At 40.6% G+C, this 23,637-nt stretch overlaps 1 pseudogene; it reads right to left on the reverse strand.

Annotated features, from left to right (window-relative positions):
* Positions 1-1,410: 1,410 nt before the first annotated feature.
* On the reverse strand, positions 1,411-22,315 carry LOC121235786 (annotated as a pseudogene).
* Positions 22,316-23,637: the final 1,322 nt, after the last annotated feature.

Below are 23,637 nucleotides of genomic sequence, written 5' to 3' on the forward strand. Positions count from 1 at the left end.
TTACTATATCCAAAGCACAAACACACATTGGAAATACCTCTGAGATACTTAAGAATCCATTTCACAGTTGCCAATGCTTTTTTCCAGGATTAGAGAGGAATTGACTAACAACTCTAACAACATGAGCGATAATAGGTGTTGTGCATACCATGACATACATTAAGCTACCCACAACTGATGCATAAGGCACATTTTGCATGTTTTCCTTCTCTTTCTTACTTGTAAAACTCTACTTTGAACTTACCTTCAAATAACTTGAAAGTAGAGAACTCATTGTTTTTGCCTTGCCCATGTTGAACCTTTCTAGTACTTTCTTGACATAACTCTCTAGAGATAGCTACAACTTGGCATTCTTTCTATCATGAGAGGTCTTCATACCAAGGATCTATTTTGCAGGTATGAAGTTTTTCATAGCAAAAAACTTGCTCAACTCTTTTTTCAATTTGTCAATTTTTTCAGAATCATGACCGACTATCAATATGACATCCACATATAGCAGGAGAATAGTAAAGCCACCATCGGAGAACTTTTTAACAAACGCACAATGATCAAAAGTAGTTTTATCATACTCGTGTTCAATCAAAGGAATCAAATTTCTTATACCACTATCTAGGTGTCCGCTTGAGTCCATATAAACTCATTTTCAATCGATACACAAGATTTTTTTGGCCCTCTGCTGTGAACCCCTTTGCTTGCTCAAAATATATTTCTGCCTCCAATTCAGCATAAAGGAAAGCAATCTTTATATCAAGCTATTCAAATTCTAAATTCATACTGGCAGACAAACCCAAGACAACTTTGATAGAAGACATTTGAGATGACAACTGGCGCGATGCGATTCAATTTTTTTTATATGGCACTTTAACATAAGAGCTATCTTCCTTTACCCAAGGATCGTGAGGACGAGGAAGTGGATCTACCCAACGATCGCTCCAGAATAATAAAGTGCAATCACATCAACCACCATGGTCTCTGGCCTAAGGTTCATAATCCGCTTATCAGATTCTACTAAAGCTGACACTTTTTGCAACTCCCCCTTCGGGGAAAGGTGTGGAACATTTATTTGTTCCCAGTGCCCGTCTTTTATCTTCTTTTGTGCAGTACTAGTTTTAATGGGTGTTTGTCCGGATCCCCATCCACTATTCATATATTCATGATCTATCTGTTAATCATTATATATAGAGCGTGCTTAGAAAAAAGAAGGAAGAAAGAAAGAAAGGAAGCAATAGAGTCTAGACACCATGCAACAACATAAATGCAAAATGGTAGGAAGATGCAATGAAAAAAGCTCTAAATCCCATTTCCTTTTTCACAAGACATTCAACTCCTGCCATGCTTATTTTCAGCTCTCAATACCACATAGCACAAAGGCTGGCCTATATAATTTGCCAAAGGTTACAGATAAACTATATAGCGTTCCACTCATATAAGAGCAAGTATAGTTTCGACAGTAAAAAGAAAATCTACTAATTTTGATTCCCAAGAGAAAGAGAAACTAGCCCATAAAGAGCCAAAGCTAGACATGTTGAAGTTGTAGTAGTTTTAAATGGTATTCTTCCTTTATCATTCCTCAAGAACATGGCCTCGTAAATTGGCAAGGCATTTAGCACTACAAAACCTGCTAAGAACATCTGCAAAAACAGACCCTCCATTTTGCTGCCTCTTAGAACTTGTACTAGCCCCATAAGAAATGATACCAAGTTGATAATGGATGCCGTTATTAGTGGCACAAACATGATTGATGAGGCTCCAAACTCGAACATACCTTGTCCATATCTTTTGCTTTGTTCATCATCGATCACTTTACTGGTCAAACTAAAACCATATGTGGAAATGCCTAAACATTTGAGGAAGAACTCAAGGCATCCATACCCAAAGGCTGAGAGCCCCCTTATCATCCACATTCTCTGATCGTTCCACCACTTTTGAACTGTCCCTTCCCCTATCAAAAATTCAAGGAGATCTTGTCCATATGCTCCAAGGATAAGAAACACATACAAGATAAAACTTGGCTCTGACAACTGCAACAAGTTTTCACCAATAAGTAACCCAAATGGATAAAATGTCGAAATTGAAATAGAGAGGCTTAGTTTACATCATTGAAACGATTGACTGAATGGATTTTATATTTTCTGTGAACGAGGTTTTTAGGATAATCACCAAAAAATAAAATAATTAAAACAGCCCCCACCCCTTTGACTACCAAAAAAAATCTATAATAATTATATTTTTCAAAAGATAATATTTGGGTGTTGTTCAAATTCAAAATCTAATATCAAATTTATATTAAAATAAAATTGATTTTAAAAATAGAAAAAACCTTAAAAGCCTGACCATGAAAATTTCTTAAGAGGAATTATATTTGCAATCATGGAGTGTTCAGTCTCCGTGTACTCCCTTTGAAAAAAGTGGGTAAATCTGGGACCCCACATGAAAAAGTTATTTTTTTAATTATGGCCCCCACTTGTTTCTTTCTCAAAGAGAGTATGTGGGGGGCTACACACTCTAAGTCTGTGTATAGCATTACCCATTTCTTAAAGTTTGAAAGCTATATATATGGAAATGTGTTATTAATATTTTTCTATTCATAAAAAAGTGACTTATACTAGTAGCTAAGAGTATCCTGATTGGCTTAGGTATACTCCAACTTTAGCTAAAATTTAGCTAATATGGCCCTTAAAACTCATACATTGGATTTGGCATTGGTATGTAAATTTAGTATGTAAATATGTTGAGCTAAGTAACTTAGCCAAATTATTTGCCTTTCCAGTCTTTCTTCGCTCTGATCTAGAGGTGGTGTACCAGGTATAGAGCATTTCGGCTCAGTCAGAATAAAAAATGGCCCGAGAAGTGTGTACCAAGTTGGATGGGTTAGAGAATCAATGGATGAAATTGAGTTTGACAGAAGAAGAAGAGGTGGTTCTGGAAACGGATACCAACGGGGGGAAGAAATCCTCCGTAAGGGGGAGAGAAGTCTCATTGGCAAGGTTTACTCGGAGAGAACTGTGGGGAAATTACTTATTAGTAGCACAATGGCAAAAACTTGGCGAATTAGTAAACGGGATATGTTTAAAGAAGTTAAACATAACGTTTTTATTATTACTTTCAAAACCATGAGGACATGCAGAGAATTCTGGAGGGCAAGCCATGGGGTTTCGATAATGTTATGTTCCTACTCCTACCTTACGATGGGACAAAGTGTCCAGGAAACTTCACTTTCAATAGGGAAATATTTTGGATGCAAATACATGACCTACCTTTAGGGTGCACGTATGAGGTTTGGGGGTATCAAATAGGAAGTTCAGTAGAGTGTGTCTTAGAAATGGATGCTGAAGACGATGGCGTTGGATGGGGGAACTGTCTTCGTGTTAAGGTGGAAATGGTATTATGTAAAGCCATCGATAGAGGCCGATTTATAAACCACCAGGAGACAAAGCACTGGGTCCATTTCCGTTATGAAAAGCTCCCAAAGATCTGCTTTCAGTGTGGATGGATTCTACACGGTCTTCAGGGATGCCAGTTAACTAAAAGGGGTAAAGGTGATGAAGCAGGTTCATTTTGTCAATTCGGGCCGTGGTTACTTGCCGAAGGGACAAAGAGAAGATGGTCTTCTCCGTCTAAGTATGGTAGAGATGAAGACAGAAAGGATGTGGAAAAGGAGAGTGGATCGGTGGAGATGGAAACCTCGGCGAGCAACAGGGTTATCGGAGAAGGAGGCCGAAACTGGCCATCGGGGCAACACCACTACTAAGGTCCAGAGCACTAGGATCATACAAAGCAATGGCACTTCAGTCACGGAGGGAAATGACCATTTGTCAGAAGAATCAGGGGGATTAGACACAGTGTTGGGAACTGATACATTGCCTAATTTAGGGGAGACACAATCGCAGATTTGCCGTAAAGCAAGTGCACAGGCGAAGATAATTCTAGAGGAAACTGTTGGTGAAGGGCGGGAAATTGATTGGGAGACACAATTTCTTGATGGGCCTAGGCCTGGGAACATGCCCAATCCCTTTCCAGGGCCTATTTCTTCACAAAAGAATCCCAAAGCCTCAATTGCCATAACTACAACGACTAGTTTTTCAGATGTGGAAGGGGGGGAAATAGGAGGGTCAGGTGGGTTTGGCTCAAAAGTAGAAAAAGAAAAGGGATGGTCGTAAGTGGAAGAGGTGTGCCAGGGTACCGGGGAATCCAATTTCAGTGGTAGACCCCATCTTGTCTACGAGGAATAAGAGGGAACTTGAGTTTGAGAAGGACAGTCCTTCTCTTTTTAGAAAACTTAGGAGAACCCGGGCAGATGACAAACAGGTGGATGGTGCATGTCCAGAGGTATCGGTGGCGGTTGCAAGGCAGCCTTGCCGGTCCTAATGATTATTTTAAGTTAGAATTGTCAGGGGCTTGGCAACTCCCGAACAGTTCAAACCCTTCACACCATGGTGAAGGAAAAGCGGCCCGATATAGTCTTTTTAATGGAGACTAAATTATCTTATGTAAATAGTCTCAGTGTGGCGAAATGGTTAAAGTATGATGGCTGTGTTGTTGTTGAGGCAAGAGGAAGGAGTGGTGGACTCATGCTCTTGTGGAAGCAAGAGGATTTATTAGAATTGATCAATTACTCTCAACATCATATTAATGTTGAGATTAATGATGTCCGAGGCAATTTTAAGTGGCTCCTAACGGGCTTTTATGGGCACCCAACTGCTAATCTAAGTAATCAAACATGGGAGTTGCTTTCATCCTACAAACCTAGAAATGGGGGATGGGGAGTTGTAGGTGACTTCAACGAGCTATTGTATAAGCATGAGAAGGTGGGAGGGAGGCCCAGAAGTGAGAGGCTCATGAGTCATTTTAGGGAGGTGGTGGAGGAAGGAAATCTCAGTGATTTAGGTTGGAAGGGAAACAAATTTACATGGTGCAACTTCCATAAAGATTAGTCATTTACAAAAGAAAGACTCGACCGAGCCTTAGCAAATAGTGAATGGAGAGACATAGTCTGAGTTTTCAATGACAACTTTTACTCCAATCTGCTCTGACCATAACCCAATTTTGTTACAATGTGGTATTGGGAGGCCATCAACTCGCATGTTTCATCTCCATTTCAAGTATGAAGCAAACTGGTGTAAGGAAGAGGGCTACAGTGAAGTAATCTCAGAAGTGTGGGATGGTAGTATCGGGAGGGATAGGGGTTTGAAAAGCATGATGAGCAAACTAGAAAAAACAAAGAAGGAATTAAAACGATGGAGCAGAAATCTAGTAAGGGACAGAACAAAATCTATTAGAGAAAAGACCCAACAATTAAGCTTAATTCAGAAAGATGAAAGACCGAAAAACATGGCTGAACAGAAAAGGCTTCAACAAGAGATGGACTTCCTGCTAGATCAAGAAGACACCTGGTGGAGGCAAAGAGCAAAGAAACATTGGTTGATTGGAGGGGACAGAAATACCACATTCTTTCATGCCTGTGTGAAACATAGAAGGAAAAAAAACTCCATCAATAAAGTTAAAGATATGAATGGGACAGTTTTAATCAACAAACCTGACATAGCAGAGGGATTCAAAAGTTATTTTTCTTCAATTTTCAAGTCTTCCCAGCCTAATACAGAATGTTTACATCAGTGTTCTCAGGGGATTGAACCAAAACTGCCAGTCGATTTGCAGCACCAGTTAGAGAGGGTTTGTACAGAACAAGAAATGGAGGAAGCCCTTATGCAAATGTCCCCATACAAGTCCCCTGGACCTGATGGGTTCAGTGCGGGTTTCTACCAAGACCATTGGAAAACAGTAGGGAAGGAAACAAGTCAGGGTGTCCTAGAATTTTTTAAAAAGGGTAGGCTACCTAAGGACTTCAACCACACCCACATGGTTTTAATCCCTAAGGTAAATACTCCAATTTCAGTGAATGATTATAGGCCTGTCTCCCTGTGCAATGTAGCTTACAAACTGATCTCCAAAGTTTTGGCTAACAGAATGAAATGGGTCTTGGATATGGTGATATCTTGGAACCAAAGTGCCTTCATCCCCAAGAGGCTAATCTCGGATAACATCATGGTGGCCTACGAGCTCTTCCATACAATGAAAGTAAAACAGAAGGGTAAGGAAGGCAATATGGCTATCAAGTTAGACATGTCGAAAGCATACGATAAATTGGACTGGAGCTTTTTAGAAATGATGATGCTTAAGCTGGGTTTTGGCAAGAAATGGACTAACCATGTGATGGAGTGTGTAAGGTCAGTCTCTTATGTTGTCCTTATTGATGGTGAACCTGGTGAGGTCTTTTCCCCATCTAGAGGATTGGGTCAAGGGGATCCTTTGTCTCCTTGTTTTTAATATGTGCCGAGGGGCTAAGTTCCATGTTACATAGTGCTGAAGCTAAGGGTTTGATCAAGGGGGTTGCAGTCACAAGGGGTGGTTTGAGGATAAACCACCTTCTTTTTGCAGATGATTGTGTCATCTTTTGTAGAGCCAAACTGGCAGAGTGGTACCAAATCTGAGATCTTCTGACCTTATATGAGTGTGCTTCTGGCCAAACATTGAACAAAGAAAAATCCAGTGTTTTTTTTAGCTCCAATACCAGGATGGAAACAAAGGAATTCATTTTACAGCAGGTGAATGGGTCAAGGTGTAATGATTATAATCAATATTTAGGCCTCCCCACTATAGTTGGAAGGACTAAGTATAATACTTTCATGTCTTTAAAGAAGAGGATCTGGAAAAGAATCAATAGTTGGAAGACTAAATTTTAATCCTCAACTGGTAAAGAGATTCTAATTAAGAGTGTCTTACAGGTAATCCCAGCCTACACCATGTCTGTTTTTAAATTGCTTGGAATTCTTCTCAAAGAAATTGAGTCCCTTTTATCTAATTTCTGGTGGAGTCATAGTGCAGAAGGGAAAGGAATTCATTGGAAATTGTGGAGGTATTTGGGAGTGGTCAAGAATCAAGGAGGCCTGAGGTTTAAGGATCTTAACAGTTTCAATAAGGCTCTTCTAGCCAAGCAATGCTGGAGGATGATAAAGGAACCAAACTCCCTAGTCTCAAAGGTGTTCAAACAGAAATATTACCAAAAAGGTAACTTGTTGGAGGCTAAGTTGATGGAGGCTAAGTTGACAGGTACTCCTTCGTTTATTTGGAGAAGCTTATGGTCTAGCTTAGATTTGATAAAAGAAGGGACTGTATGGAGAGTTGGAGATGGGACAAACATAAAAATTTGGAAGGATAAGTGGATTCCCAGTCCAATAACTTACCAGATTCAAACACCTATAAATACACTTGATCCCGAGGCCAAAGTAGACACATTGATAGAGAAAGACAGTGGTGAGTGGAAGAAAAACCTTGTGAAGGTAGTTTTTAATGAAAAGGAGGCAAAGACAATATGCTCTCTACCAATTAGCAAGATAAGAGCCAGTGACAGATTGATGTGGATTGGATATGCTAAAGGTGTGTTTTCTATGAGAAGTGCCTATTTCTTGGAGACAGATAGACTGCATAGAATGGTAGGAGAAGCCTCGACAAGGGGTGGTGATAATGGAATCTGGAAAGAGGTATGGCAGCTCGAGGTCCCAAGCAAGATTCAAAGCTTCATTTGGAAGTGTCTCAATAATATTCTTCCTACGAAAGACAATCTTACTAGGAAGAACGTTATTGAGACCAACATATGCCCAATCTATCGTAGTGAAAGGGAGACAACAGTTCATGTCCTGTGGGAATGCCTTGCAACAGTTGACGTATGGGGAGGGGGGGGGGGAGAGTTCAACATGCTCAGTAAATGGAAGAGGAAATTCTATAATTTTTACCTTCTGTGGAATGAAATGCGACTGAAGCTGATTAAGGAAATTGTAGAGTTGGTTTCAGTAATTTCTTACCAAATATGGGTCAGGAGAAATACTTTTATCTTTCTGAATCAATTCTATAAAACCTGAGACTATAGTAAGAAGGGCTCAAGAAGACTTATCACAGTATAAAGAATATAACAAGGCATGTCCCAAGGGTGCAGCAGGGTCACAAAGGAGTTCTCCAATGCCAAGATGGAAACCTCCTGAGTGGCCATTTTTCAAAGTTAATTTTGATGCTGCTTTTGACAAAGACAAAGGGAGTATGGGAGTTGGAGTGGTGATTAGAGACTCAGATGGAAGATTACAAGCAGTGTTGACATCTCATAAAGACCATATCTCTTCAGCTCTCCAAGCTGAGAGTTCTGCTCTCCTAAGAGCTATGGAATTTTGCATTGAGCTTGGTTTAAACCAAGTCTATTTTGAAGGGGATGACAAGATTGTTGTTGATGCAATGAACTCAAAAAGGGAAGATAACACATGGTTGGGGCAAATAAAAGAGGATATGCAGCATTTGATGAAGATCAACCAAGCATGGCGACTCAAGTTTGTTTATAGGTCAACAAACAAAGCTGCCCATACGGGAGCAAAACTGGCTAGTAGGGGTGTTAGTCAAACTATCTGGTTAGAGGATGGACCTGAGGAGGTTGTAAACTCAGTACAGGAGGATTTACTCTTGTATGATGTAATCACTTCCTAATCAATGAAATCCGTTATTAAAAAAAAAAATAACTTAGCCAAATGAATTTTATATTATTTCTCACTCCTTTGTAAATATATTCTGCATATGTTTTAATATTTTGTATTTGGAAATGAAGTTAATTTAGGTTGATAGATATATTTTTATGTATTTTAATACATAGATTGTTGGAAATTATGAAAATAAAAATAAAAAGTATTTAAAAATAAATAATGCATTAATTGAGTAGATAAAATAATTAAAAATAATATTGTTTCCTTACTATACAAAGTGATATGTCTAATCCAATATGTAGTTCCAGTTTTGAGTGATTAGCCAAAAGGTAAAAGTTGACATATTAGCTAAACTTGTCTAAAATATTGCCTAAATCAATGAGAATGCTATATAAAAAAAAAATCAATAACCTGTAAAAAGCATACCTTTGGTAATATAGAAAGTCCATGGAGAAGGCATAGTTGGGGGAGGAATGCATATAGGGTGAGAGGAATAAACCAGGTGGGCCAGAAACAATAATGAGTGTAGGCAAGGCCCATAAGAGGGCCCAAGTATCTAGTACCAAAGGTTAAGGGACTAAAACTGGAGAAGGCGATCTGGAGACCGCCAATGGACCATCGCTGGAGTTGGTTTAGGACATTGATGAGGCTGATTGGTGCATCACCCAAAAAGGCTGCCCTCTTGGGGTTGCAAAATATGGACCTCCATCCCTCGCATTGTAGCCGAAGAGCCGTGAAGAAGTCCTCTATCAGTGATCCATATCTGTAGCCCACCTATATATCCAATTTGTACATCCAATCCATTTATTCTTATTCAAACAATAATTCTCCTTTTGAATTCCAATGCTCTACAAATATCTTGTTATATTAGCATACAATTTAAGTAGATTGAGATTCTTGAGTGTTTGGATGAATTGAATGGTTCAATACAAAGGGAAATATGTATAGTATTAAATGCATATCTGGAGTTCATACTATTAGAAAATCCTATGTGTGTTGTATTAAATATTGTAGAATCTACATTATGGTTTATCTCTTTCCAAAATTTAAATACAATTTAATTAAAATGATCAATTCATTTCCAACTAAATGAGGGACAATAAGAAAAAAAACTAAGAGCTTTCCAAGATCATTGTTTAATTGATGATTGAACCATGTGATATAAATGGTAAACTTTTTTTCAAAGAGGTTTATGATCAAGTACTGAAATAGTTTGCGGTTTACCATTTGTACTAGTTTATTTATTTCTTTTAAGCCTTTGCTTCTTATGATTCAAAATTTGATCAGATCAACCCCTATCACCCTCCAGTACTATTTGACACGTATAATTAAAAAAAAACTATTAAAAAGTTTAAAAAAAAAAGAGAGGCAAAATTGATAAATAACAGGTCTTGCTTCCTAGTAAATTTAAGGGTTTAAACTACTCCAGATAAAATGAGCTCAGATCTCTAGTTTTTTTTATATAATTGAAAGCTACTAATTAACACTATGGTGCTAAATAATAAGAAAAAGCTTACCTCATAACCCCATTTGGTCTTGTACTCATAGTTACACCCTGCAACCTTGTGTGCCAATTCTAGAACCGGTTGGGATTGGATGAACTTGTCAACAACATTGTCTGGGCCAAGTTCGGGGATCTCCGGTGGCACAATGGTTGATGGGCTGCCAAAGAAAGCTCGCCGGTTGAAGAAACATCCGGTTCCAACATAAGCAGGGCCCAACACTCCGTCCAATCCCAAGGGATTACAACAAAATATTCGTTTATATTCACAACTATAAGTATCGTTCTTGTTGATCCCATGAAAGATTTGAGGGAATTGAACATATGCTAATTGGGACTTGAGTTTAGGGTCTAATAGGTAACACAATGCACGAAGAGGTGTTTGTGGGTCATTAGAATACATGTCACAATCCAAGTTGAGGATTATGGGTGCGTTGGTCATGGTGGCTGACACTCGAAGCTTCAATACATGATGACAAAGAGAAAGCAAAATTATAAATACATGAAAATTAATGATAAAAAATTGTTAACTGTAAATAACGTTGTGGAGCATTTTGGAGTAGATACAGGAAATTAAGCTTACCATGACGTTGAGGGCACCTGCCTTGAAATTGTGGGGTGAAGTCTTGCTCTTTTCCCTAGAGACATATATGAGGTTTGGCATCAAATGGTTGGTCGCGTCTTTGTTTTTGCCACTCTCTAATAAGACCTGCCCATGGTTGAGTTAAGCTGCCAATTAATATCTAATTAGGAACTAATCAACTTAATACAATAAGGAAAATGCTATTTGTACTTATAATTTTTACTTACATAACAATACGTGTTGACGTATCAGTTATCGATTTGCTAAAGATTATGGAATTAAAAATTTAAAAATCTGAATTTAAAAAGAAAACTGATGAAATGAACCTTATTAGTAATTATGAAACAAATTGTGAGTACATGTAACACTACTCATGATATATAAATGTAGCTACCTGAATGATAGTGGGATGATCTTGGCAGGTAAATCCATGATTTGTCCATTTGCTGAAAGCCTTGCGCTCTAGCTCATCAGTGATATACTCTTCGCCAACTTTTCCTTTCTCAAGGACTTTCTCTACCCTTTCTTTCATGCTTTCATACATTTTCTGTAATATCGTATGTTGAGAACAAGAGGAGTACTGATAAGTAAATAAACAAATCGACAATGAGATAATCACATTAACCCAACGAAATCAGACACAAAGAGTTTCTCAATATAAAGTAGAGAATGAGATATAAGGAAATTAAGGGACGATCATCATGACCATCAACAATATTCAATAATTAATGCATTGATTCATGCTTAAAGAATAATTCTATTTGAAAGTCTTTATACTACACATTATTCAAGTGACATAATTTGATTTAGAATATAAATTTTAAATTTTAAATATTACAATTCAAATTATGCAATGTGGATAATGTATAATGTATAAGCCTTCAAATACCACTACTCTTATATAGTTATAAATGTCAAATCATTAATCATATAATATGCGAAACATGGTAGATGACATTAATAGACATGGCAAGATTAACATTAACTCCCCCCTCCCCCCCCCCCTCCAAAAAAAAAAAAAAAAAACTTACTATTTAATTTTTCTCACTAAACTTATGATTGGAAACATCCAAATAAGCTTCCCATAAAAAAGACAAACTAAAAACGATAATTTTTGTGGAGAAGGGGATTTATGTCCATACTTGGGCCGTGTCGGGTTTGGCCCCCCTCAGATCCCAAATTGGCCAGTAGATAGCCCAATACAAAACCAATGAAGGGAAGAGGATTGGGATGGGCCTGTGGAGGCCCTCTAGATGCAGTGCTGGTCACATCACCTGTTTAGACCACAACCCACATCGCTAAACAAGCAGGCAAGCCACATTAAATGGTTTGGGAAGCCAGCACGCAATGATAGAGCCAGATGTCCACTCACCACTTTGGACAATGTAATGCGCGTGCCTCCCACCCCTCACCTGCCTTAGGGGATAGACTAGTGACCCACGCACAATGTGGCAGGGCGACGATTGACATGATAGGGGCGGAAACCTGCCACTAGCACAATGTCTTGTACACTCTTCCATGATCTTGTAGCAGAGGGCGGGGACCACCATGATCAGGTATGTGAACACGTTCAGGGTTCAGGTAGAACTCTCTGAACACTCTCCTTGTACATTCACACCCCAAGAGATAATTATGACTTAGGCATCAAAGGTGTCCTACTCCAGTCCGAGCTCTCATCTCCTTGGATCTTGCTGGTCTCACGGAAGAATTGCTAAGAAACAGATGGAATTGGCCGTTGCCGACGTGAACCAATTGCCAAAGTTTGGAGCTGGCTGAAACCGATAGAGAACCTGTTGGCTGGTCGTCAGTAGGAAATTGTTGAAACCGACGCCGGCTTGTTCGGTCTCGATTTGAACTAGGTTCAAACCGCCGAATCAGCCGATAATATATATATATATATATATGTATATATATATATAAATTAGGTAAAATGATGTCGTTTTATAGGTATCGTTTAGAAAAACAATTAGAATGAAACGATGCCATTTGGCTTAATACACCAAACGACGTCGTTTCAATTTAGGGTTTAATACCCCACTTCCCTTCTTCTTCTTCTCCTGAGAATCTCTCTCTCTCTCTCTCTCTCTCTCATTCATCACGACATCGATGTTGACGAAACACCATTCTCTCTCTCTTTCTGAGTTTTTATCTCATTGCGACACTGAAGGGACATGCCAAAATTGACACGCCAATTTTCGCCCTCTTTACCGGCCAAATTTGGCCGGTTTTAAACATGCATATAAGTTGCCAGTTCGATTTCAGTTTTGGACCGAAACTGAACCGAAATAGATGATTTTCACCCCTGCAAAACACCACATCAACAGTGGCACCGTCTATGAGATCTATGGATTAGCATGGCATTTGTATGCTGACAACCACAAACCTTGCGCAGAAAGGAAGAATCATCTAGAAACATGGAGGCAAGGATGGTCGAGATGGAGAACATGATAAAGAAGCTGACCGTGGAGGTAAAAAGCTTCCGACAGGAAAATAAAGTCTTACGGAGGGTAAACGATGAGTTTATGGAAGATGTAGGGCAATTCCGAATGAACACGCCAAGTCACTAAGCACTGTAGAGGTTGACGTGTCAAAAGAGGAAAGAAGACAGATGCACCATGAGTTACGAGAACTCCTGGATAAATATACGGAAATCGCCAAGAAGTTGGGCGCATCATCCTCCGTGGATCAACTGCTCACTATCACCGACTTATCGTACAATATGAAAGTCATGGCGGCATCGCTCCCGCCCAAGTTCAAGGTCCCTCTGATGGAGATGTACAATGGGTCTAAGGACCCCCTCGAATGCCTGGAGATTTTTAACTCCCACATGAACCTTCATGGGTTCTCGGGCGAGATCGCATGCCGGGCTTTTCCCATGATGTTGAAAGGCGCGGTGAGGGGGTGGTTCAGATTGCTTCTACCAGGATCTGTTGACAGATTTGAAGAGTTAGCCTGCTTGTTCCTGACACAGTTTATGGCAAGCAGGAAGACAAGAAGGCTGGCAGCGTACGTCTAGATTGTCAAGCAAGATGACAATGAGACTCAGAAGGACGACCAAGATGAGAAAATCACCATGGTCACCTTGCAGGGAGGAGTCTGGTCGAGGAACCTGTTCATGCAGGAGTTGGCGCGAAAGACCCCCATGACGCTATGAGAGTTCATGGACCATGTAGACAACTTCATCAACGCGAAGGAAACCTTTCGAGACCTGACGTCTGCCTGGAAAATTGAGCTGGAGTAAGCCGACAAGAAGGCCAAGAGGTTGGCAAAAGGGAAGGCCCGTGAAATAGTCAGGAAAGATTCATGGGTCATTAGGCGAGAAGGCAATAAGTCGGCCCAAGCACATGGCGGGAAACTATCCTGCAAGAAACTACCCAACAGGGCCAGAGTGGCCAATGGTACTGCTCGTAACACAAGATTGACAATGCAATACTAGGGCGACTGAAGCTGAATAGCTTGAGGGCGATCACGTCGACTTACCACCTTAAGATCAAGTTCCCCACCCCGTTAGAGGTTGACGAAGTTAATGGTGAGTAGCTACTTGCTTGGGAGTGCTAGGCGCAGGAGCTGAGAGCTGGGGGACAGGAGGTGTGAACACTTGGCGAGTGGTTTGGTGTCGTGGGGGCTCCACCACCACCCAACCTAAATGACTAGGATGAAGAAGTCCAAGATGAACAGACCTTTTGGCAGTCCGAGTCGAATGAGCCCCTACAATTAATTCTTGAGATCCCTCGAAATCGAGAAACACAATGCGAATCGAGATCATGATGAGTCCCGAGGTGAGACAGTCCATGAAGCAACTTCTAGTTGCCCGAGATTGACAGTGCGGTCATCGAGCACTGACTGTGTGTAGACCCTAAGGCCAAGAAGGTCCAATAGAAGCGAAGGAGCTTCAGTGCTGAGAAGTATATTGCCATAGCTAAGGAAGTTGATCACCTCCTAGCGGCGAGGTTAATTTGGTAGGCCCATAACCCCCAGTGACTATCCAACGTCGTGTTGGTGAAGAAATCAAACGGCAAGTGGAGAATGTGCGTCGACTTCACTTACCTAAACAAGGCTTACTCAAAGGATAGCTTTCTGCTACCTTGCATTAATTTAATTGTCAATTCCATTGTAGGTCATCATCTACTCAGCTTTATGGATGCCTACTTGGGGTACAACCAGATTCAAATGAATTAGGATTATGAAGAAAAACTGCATTCATCATTGACTGAGGGCTCTATTGTTATAGGGCCATGCCCTTTGACCTGAAGAATGCGAGAGTGACTTACTAACAATTGGTTAACCGAATGTTCAAAAACCAAATAGGCTGTAACATGGAGGTGTACATGGACGACATGCTAGTTAAGAGCAAAGAACCCATGAACAACTAGACGATGTATGAGAAGACTTTGCGGTCCTCCGACAATAGAAAATGAAACTCAACCCGCTGAAATGCGCATTAAGAGTGAATTCAGGAAAGTTCCTAGGCTTTAGTGTATCGAAGCAAGGAGTTGAAGCGAACTTGGAAAAGGTTGCAGTGATAATGAACAAGGCGTCTTCATGAACAACAATGAGGTGCATAAGTTGGCTAGGCGAGTGGCCACTTTAAACCATTTCATTTCCTGCTCAACGATAAATTGTTGTTGTTCTTCAAGTTCTCGAGGAAAGTGTAGGACTAGAACGTCGTATGCAGCCAAGCATTCAAGAAGTTAAAAGAGTACCTGACTTGTACACTGCTCATTTGCCAGGCAGAACCGGGAGAAGATTTGATAGCATACCTATCAGTGTCGCCACACGTCGTGTTGGCAGTCCTGGTTCGAGAAAGAGAGGGCCAATAGCATCCTGTTTACTATACAAGTCGCGTGTTTAGAGGAGCTGAGGCAAGATACCCACGAATGGAGTTGATGGCTTTCACCTTGGTGATTGCTGTCAAGTGGTTGAGGCCTTACTTCCAAGCTCACCCCGTGAAAGTTCTCACAAACACTCCCCTAAAAAAAGTCATGTAGAGACCAGACACCTCGGGCTATCTGCTAAACTGGGCCATTGAACTGAGCGAGTTCGACATGGAGTATTCCCCTCGCACTGCGATAAAGGGGTAGGTGCTTGCAGACTTTGTGCTTGAGTTCACCAGCTTTCCCAAAGAAGTGTCAATAGCACTTGTAGGAAAGCCTTGTCAGGTTTAATCGATGGCTCGTCCTGATAGGCTAGCGGGGGTGTTGGAGTGCACATCGTCACGTGAGTCAAAAAAGAACACAACTAAGTGATCAAGCTTGCCTTTAAGATGAACAACAATGAAATCGAGTATGAAGCACTGTTAGCTGGGCTAGCGACGACCAGAGCTTTGGGAACAATGGAAGTGAAAGTCAAGACAGACTCTCAAGTAGTCGTTAGCCAGGTGTGGAGAAAGTTAGCCAGCAAAGGCAAAAGACTAAAAGAATATGTTCAGTAAGAAGGAGAGGAGCCGATTTCTATCGCTACTTCCACATCTAATAGATACCGAGAGGGGAGAACTAGGAGGCAAACAAGCAGATGGCCTTAGGACAAGAAGATCTGTGCCTACCAAAAAATACGGTAACTCAAACAGTAGAGTTCCCAGCCATAGGGATTGAGATCTCGGTCATTGGTCCCAGAATGGGCATTAGATGTGGTGAAGTACCTCAACGCCAACGAGTTGTCGAGTGATGGGAAAGAAACTTGGAAGGTTAGAAATAGAATAACATGCTTTGTAGTAATAAATGGGGTCCTGTGAAAAAGGGGTTTCTCATAACCGCTCTTGAGATGTGTCTCAATGGTTGAGGTCCCGTATATACTGAGTGAGATACACGAAAGAGTCTGCGGCAACAACTTGGGGGCAGAGCACTAGCCACAAAAGTAATGAGGGTAGGGTAGTAACAACTGCGGTAAAGAGTTCGTAAGAAGATGCTAAAGTGCCAGGTAAACACACCGATCCCACAGTGCTTGCAAGAGGTGTTGACGTCAATCATGTTCTTGTGGCCATTTGCACAGTAGGGGTTGGATCTAGACGAACCACTTTCTCTGGGCAAAGGGGAGTAAGGTTAGTAGTCGTCTTAGTTGACTACTTTACCAAATGGGTAGAAGCGGAAGCTTTCGCAACTATCACCGCAGCCGCTATCACAAGGTTCCTATGGAAATCCGTGGTCTGCCACTTTGGCATCCCTTAAAACATTATATCGGACAACGGCCAACAATTTGACTCCTCCCATTACCGAGAGTGGTGCGCGATACTCAAGATCAAGTTCAAGTACTCTTCCCCGGGCCATCCACAATCTAACAGACAAGTTAAGGCAACCAATAAAACCATAATGGGAATCTTGAAGAAAAAGCTGATAAATAAAAAATGAAGATGGGTTGAGGAACTGCTAGAGGTCCTGAGGGCATACAGAATAACCATCAGAACTCCAACAAGAGAGATGCCTTTCGTTGTAACCTACGACAGTGAGGCAGTGACACCAGTGGAAGTGGGGATGCCATCCTATCAAGTGCAACATTTTGACTCGGACACCAACATTTGAACCTACTAAAAGATAAAAGACGGGAGGCAGAGATGCAGACGATGAGCAACAAGAGGAAAGTTGAGTGGTACTTCAACAGGTGGGTCAAACCCAGATCCTTCAAGAATGGTGATTTGGTGTTAAAGCAAACCAAAGTCATAACACAGAAAGAAGGGAAGTTGAGACCATGCTGGGAAGGACCTTATGTACTAACAGCTAGCAATAGGTCAGGGTCATACCGATTGAAAGATGGCAAAGGAAATGAACTCCCCCACTAGTGGAATGCTGAACACCTGAAGACAAGTCAACCTTCATGCTACAAGCCGATTCCTTTGACTCGCTGTGAAGTCTGGCTTGGCATAGGTCCTAGGACTTGCCTAGATGGCTCATCGGACACAAATCTCTTGACTTGCCGACTTTCATTCTATAAGTTGAGTCCATTGACTCGCCGCGAAGTAAGGCCGGGCACAAGTCCCAGGACTTGCCCACATCGCCTGTCGGACACAAGTCCCTTGACTTGCTAACCTTCATACTATAAGTCGAGTCTCTTGGCTTGCCGCAAAGTTAGGCTAAGCACACGTCCCAGGACTTGCCCAGACGGCCCAACGGATACAAGTCCCTTAACTTGCAGACCTTCATACTACAATCGAGTCTCTTAACTCGCCGTGAAGTAAGGCCAGACACAAGTCCCAGGACTTGCCCACACGACCCGTCAAACAAAAGTCCATTGATTTGCCAACCTTCGTGCTACTCCCTCAACTCTCTCTCTCATTTGTCTAGCTTGTTCTGGAACTAGTCCATCTCCTCTTCCCAAAGCCAGGCTACCAGGCAGAGAAGACCACCTTCTCCTACACCCTGGTCAAGTTACCCTTGAGAAAGGCTACCCCCTGACGGGTCTTCTCCAACTTGTGCTTACGCCGCTCGTAGTTGGTCTCCAACTCAGTTACATTTCCCACCACGACGTCTCTCTCACAGGATGCCTCATCCACCTCCTGCTTCGCCTTGCAAACCTCCAGGCGAGCAAGGAGGATAAGGGACCAGAGCACCTGAACCTCCTTTTTGAGCTCCCCCCTCTCCTCCACAATCATGCTAGCCAAATTGTCAACCTTCTGAAACACACACAAGGTTAAGGACAAAGGTAAAGGAAAAACCAATTAGGAAAGCCAGTCTCAGTCCTATGGATACTTGCAAAAATAGTCCCCTTAACTTTTTGGCCTCACATTTAATGGCCTCTGCCCTCGCTGCATCAAAACCTGGGCCCGTCCTCTTAGGACGGCTCCCTCAGAGGTCACAGATGGGCTGACTCCACCCAACTTCTAGGAAGGGTCGAACGCCAGCAGGGTGAATGCCCACTAAGGGTCGGCACCTTTGAAACCCCTTACAATCACTTCCTTTCTACCTGAGGTAGGCTTGCGCTCTGTTGTCTTCTTGAATGCCCTTCGGGGGACATCCCCAACAACTTTCCCTTCCTGGTCCCTGACCTTAGAGATTGTTATCTCCTCCAAGTGAGGCTCTGATGTCCTAGGCTTAATCCCCTCATCCTTGGGTCGCATAGGTGAGTCCTATGAGCAAGGAGACTCTTGTACCATCTCTTGCTAAGGCACAACGTTTTCTCCCTCCTCTAGGTTGGGCACCTCTTGCCCTTGGTTGAGAGGTGCCTTGAATGTGGGCTCCTTGGAGGTGAAGAATGAGGCGACCTTGAGCTCAAAGGTCTAGCTGAAAGGGGGTGAAGTAATGGAGACTCGGTCTTTGCTGAGATTGACGACAAGGGGATGTCTCGAGTTGTCTTCATTACAGTTGGGACTCGTGCTTGCCACGACAAAAAAGACAACAACAGAAGCATCAACCAAGAACTCGATGGGAACACTCTATGACGCTTCGATGACATCTTCGAAGGGTACGACCGTCGTTGAAACCCCCATCGGGACAGGCCTAAGAAAGGCCTCGAAGAAATCCATCCCGGGAAGCGGAGGGTTCTTTCAACAAGCGCTGACCCAGGAAATAGGAAAGGTTCGAGTGGAAAGATGGCGATAGATGTTAGAGTCGGTTAGCATGGTGTCTGATATCAAGTCGTCGAGATGGGCCTTGACCCAAGATAGGACAGCCTCTGACCTGTCCTCCCCTTGATCGGATAGAAAAATGGAGATGGACTTGTCATCCAGCATGGCTCCCCAAGCAGCTCGAATCGGGAACTTTTGGTGGATATCCTACCCCACAGTATATTCCTAGCCTGAGCCTCACAAAGAAAAGAACTGCTTGGTTGAATCCTTGATGTGAAAAAATTGCTTCTCCAGGCCGGCGAACCACTTATGACCACGAGCCTTGAAACTGCAAAGATGACCCATCAAGGTGCAGCACCCTGTACACGGAAAGGAATTCCCACGAGGTCAAATCGGGATACTTCTTGGTCTTAGGGCTCAACACCTAGTGGAAGATCACAGAGCTCATGATCAAGAGCCGCCATGAATTTAGGTGGAGCTGAGTGGGCGCCAAGCCAATGAGGTCCAAGACATTGCGAATGGGGCAGCACAATGGTAGCTGAAGCCTATTCGTGAACATTAGAGAAAAAAGGGCCACCTTCTTCAATAGGCTAGCATCGGAACCTCCAAGACTATTGAGTCAGGAACGCCGAATGCTCCCCATAGTGCACAAAAGTTAGTAGGAGAGACTATCGACTCCCAAACTCGACCATTGAAGCGCGGTGGCTTCTCTCCGGTGACGGATTTCACCTTGCCTTCAAGACCACCATAAGTCCCCTCAGGGCGTACGAAATGGTCCTTCTTGGGGTCAGATCGAGGAACACTCTTGGGAGCCATTTGAGATGAGCAAAAGGTGGAAGTTGATGACGATTAACAAAGAAGAAGGAAGGGACTCAAAGTGGAAGACAAGATGAACACAGAGACGACGAGCTCTCAAGAAGAAAGCAGAGGGAAGTGGAAAATGAGGGGGAAAAGAGATTTAAATAGAGACACGTGCTAGTTGGGGTGCCCAACGCACGAAGTAAAAGGAGCCGTCAAAAACAAAACGATAGAAGCGAAGCCTGAGATTCATACTGCACATAATAATGATGGAAATAAACTGTCGCACACGCCTCGAGTGCAGAAAATGGATTGCGCGCCTAGGAGGCATTGGGCAATTGGTAGTTGCGTGGGAGGCAAACCGCCACCCCATGCGTGACAACGTGGTTGTAGCCCGTGGTAACAGGCAGAGTGATGCCGACCACGATGAGCAACTTTTAAATTCTCACTGCCCATGTGTGATGGGAATTCGCGAGGTACCGAGAAGGGGATTTATCTCCTTGTTTGGGTCGTGTGAGGTATGGCCCCCCGCAGGGCCCAAATCAGTCAGTAGATAGCCTAGTACAAAATCAATGAAAGGAAGAGGACTAGGAGTGGAAACCTGCCACTAGCACAGTGTCCCGTACACCATTCGATGATCAACTAGCAATGGGCGGGGACCACCATGACCAGGTATATAAACACTTCTCAGGTTCAGGTAGAACTCTCTAAACACTTTCCTTTTACATTCACACCCTAAGAGATAATCCTGACTTAGGTATCGAAGGTGTCACATACCACCCTGAGCCATCATCTGCTCGAGTCTTGCAGGTCTCACGGAAGAACCGTTAAGTTGCCCCGACTACAAAACCCGATCTCAACAATTGTGGTTCATAGGTACTTAATTATCTCTTGCGGCCATATTTATCACGTCTTGGAGCTCTCTTATTCGTCGTGCATATATGGGGGCAAACACCTTTTCCTGATCTTTGTACTCTTTTATTTTCTTTTGCCTTCTCGCAACTTTTCACATTTGTTTTTGGCTAAGCCACTTGGCCTAATCAATGAGAACCTTAATTTGGGTCTCAAATGTTTAGGAGACAACCTTTGTTTGGAGATTTTACTTGTTTATTTACCATATATATATATATATATATATATATCTCTCTTTTAGGTATTTCTAATTAATTTGTATCGCTAATATTAATATAATATCTATTAAATATAATTTAAAATCAACATAAAAGACAATAAAAGGTAAATTTATTTTTCCAACCTTACAAACAAGTAATGACAATTGATATATATTCCAAACATGTACTGACAATTACTTTCGTCACGAGCCACAAGTTGGGCTTATACTGTCACGTGGACCCGGTAAGATAGAAGTATTAAAAATTAAATAATTATACACACAATACTCTTTACAATACTTTTCACAATATATATAATGTAAAATAATGTAAAATAAAGATATTTTTGTAAAATTATGTTATTTTTATAAGATATTTTATAATAATAAATATTTATCATTTTTCTTAAAAAATAATATTGAACACAATTATATGGTCAATTTAGGTCAACTAGATTAATTAATCATCGGGTTACTTTCAGATCATTAATATCTTGTGCTGACCTGATTATTTATGACAAATGATATACAATTGTCATTAGTTTCTTTTTTTTTTTTTTTTTTCTTTCTTCGTTTTTTTTCCTTTTCACGCAAGGCACTCAACTCATTATTTAAACAAGACCTTACAATCTATTCACAATTTGTCATATTTAATAAATGTTTAATTACTCAGTATTACTTGAATCTCTTCTGTATCAAAGAATCATGAAGAGTGATCCATTGCAAAATAAGCTTCTGGGCTCCTTTCAATTATATTATTCTTCCTGCAGAATGGTAACCAGTGATTTGCAAATTTAGCAGCTTCCATGCAAGTAAAGAGTGTCACCTGCGATCCCCCATCATCTGATACATAAACCGAAATCTTCTCCGTCGGATAGTCATAAGCCATGACTGATAAGGTTGTGCTCACTAGCCTCATCGGTGGCTCTTTGTACGGATCGGTAGTGCATATAAACACGTCCAGCGTCGGAAAGTCCGTAGATTTTTTTAAGAATAGTGCCTTCTGGAGATTTTCAGGATATTCATCACGATAAACGATGGTCATGAGAAAACATTGACGAGTGAGCCACAAGAAAACAAGGAATGTATCAGAGATGAGGAAGGAGAGGGAGATAAGGAAAGATTCAAAGGTGGTGGAGTGGATGAGCTTGAGTGCATGGCGATAGAGCAGTACTAAGATGGCACAGAAGTAAACTGCCGCAAACATGCGGTTGAAGGCTGTGCGACGCGCATGTCTAAGCCTGTGCAGGGGAGGAGCGCTCTCGGGAAAGGCACTCAGGCTCTCATCCATGTCTTTTGGTGGTGTACAGCAATTGTAGATCAGGATTGAAGGTAAGGATAAACCGGGGCTTAATTTATTGGCCTATTTGGAATCTTCTATTTAATTATGAAAAAGACGTTTATTTTTAAACGACTGTGTTGACATAGAAGCATCGAGATTCGATAAAGCTGTCGATCGTGGTTTTTTTATTTTACTTAATAGTTACTAAATTTTCTTTTAATGAATTTGTAACTTTTTTTAAAACAAATTAAGATTTAAAAAAATATTTGAAAAAAAATATATACGATACGTTTGATTACTAAATACTTCTCAACTTATATCAATTTAGTATTACAATTTTTTCAAATTTTAATATAAAATATAATAAACAATTTAATTTTTTCAAATCTTAAAATAATAATAATATTAAAAAATAATATTTTAACAATATTTTATTATCTCAACTCAACTCAACTCAACTCAACTCATTTCAACATTTAAACCCAACTTCACTGATAACTTTTCTTTGAAGTCTTTCTACCCCCGATGTAGCCTGAGGATGGGTCCCAATAAAATATTTTGGTTTTTTATTTTTATTTTTTTATTTATAACTTAAAATATATATATATTTTTTAAAAAAATCGCAATATCATTAGACTCATTGCAAGGACAAGTAGCATCATTCTTTTTCAAAATCACTCTCATGGTCGTAGCAATACCCGTATTACTGCGAGACAATAATTGTCTGAGACTACGACCTTTCAACGAGATCTTAAGGTGTTGTTTGAATTCGAATATGAGTTGAGATGAGTTGAGATAAATTATGAATAATAATAAAATAGATTATAAATAATAGTAAGATTTATGAGCTAAAATTAATAAATAGTAATGAATAGTAGTGAGATGAGTTAAGATGAATTGAGATGAGTTGAAATGAATTACGAATACAATTATTACATTCGCAAAAATAAGTAGTTTGCTAATTTCTAAATAAGTAGTTTTGTTTAATCTCACAAAAAATGATATAAAAATAAATTTATAAATTAACATAACTTGATGTGATAAATTAAATTGTAAAATTATAACTTTTACTATTTGGGTTGATTTGGATTCAAATATGAGATAAAATGAGATGGTTTTAGATGAAAGATAAAAGTTGAAAAATATATTATTAGAATATTATTTTTTAATATTATTATTATTTTGAAATTTGAAAAAATTGAATTGAGATTTGAAAAAGTTAAATTGTTTATTATATTTTGTATAAGAATTTGGAAAATTTGTAATGATGAGATGAGATGAGATAAAACACTTTCTGAATCCAAACATGACCTAAATCTAACAAATTATATAAAGTCATGTCAATT

This window comes from Juglans microcarpa x Juglans regia, chromosome 6D (assembly GCF_004785595.1).
Source record: "Juglans microcarpa x Juglans regia isolate MS1-56 chromosome 6D, Jm3101_v1.0, whole genome shotgun sequence".
Taxonomy (NCBI): Eukaryota; Viridiplantae; Streptophyta; class Magnoliopsida; order Fagales; family Juglandaceae; genus Juglans; species Juglans microcarpa x Juglans regia.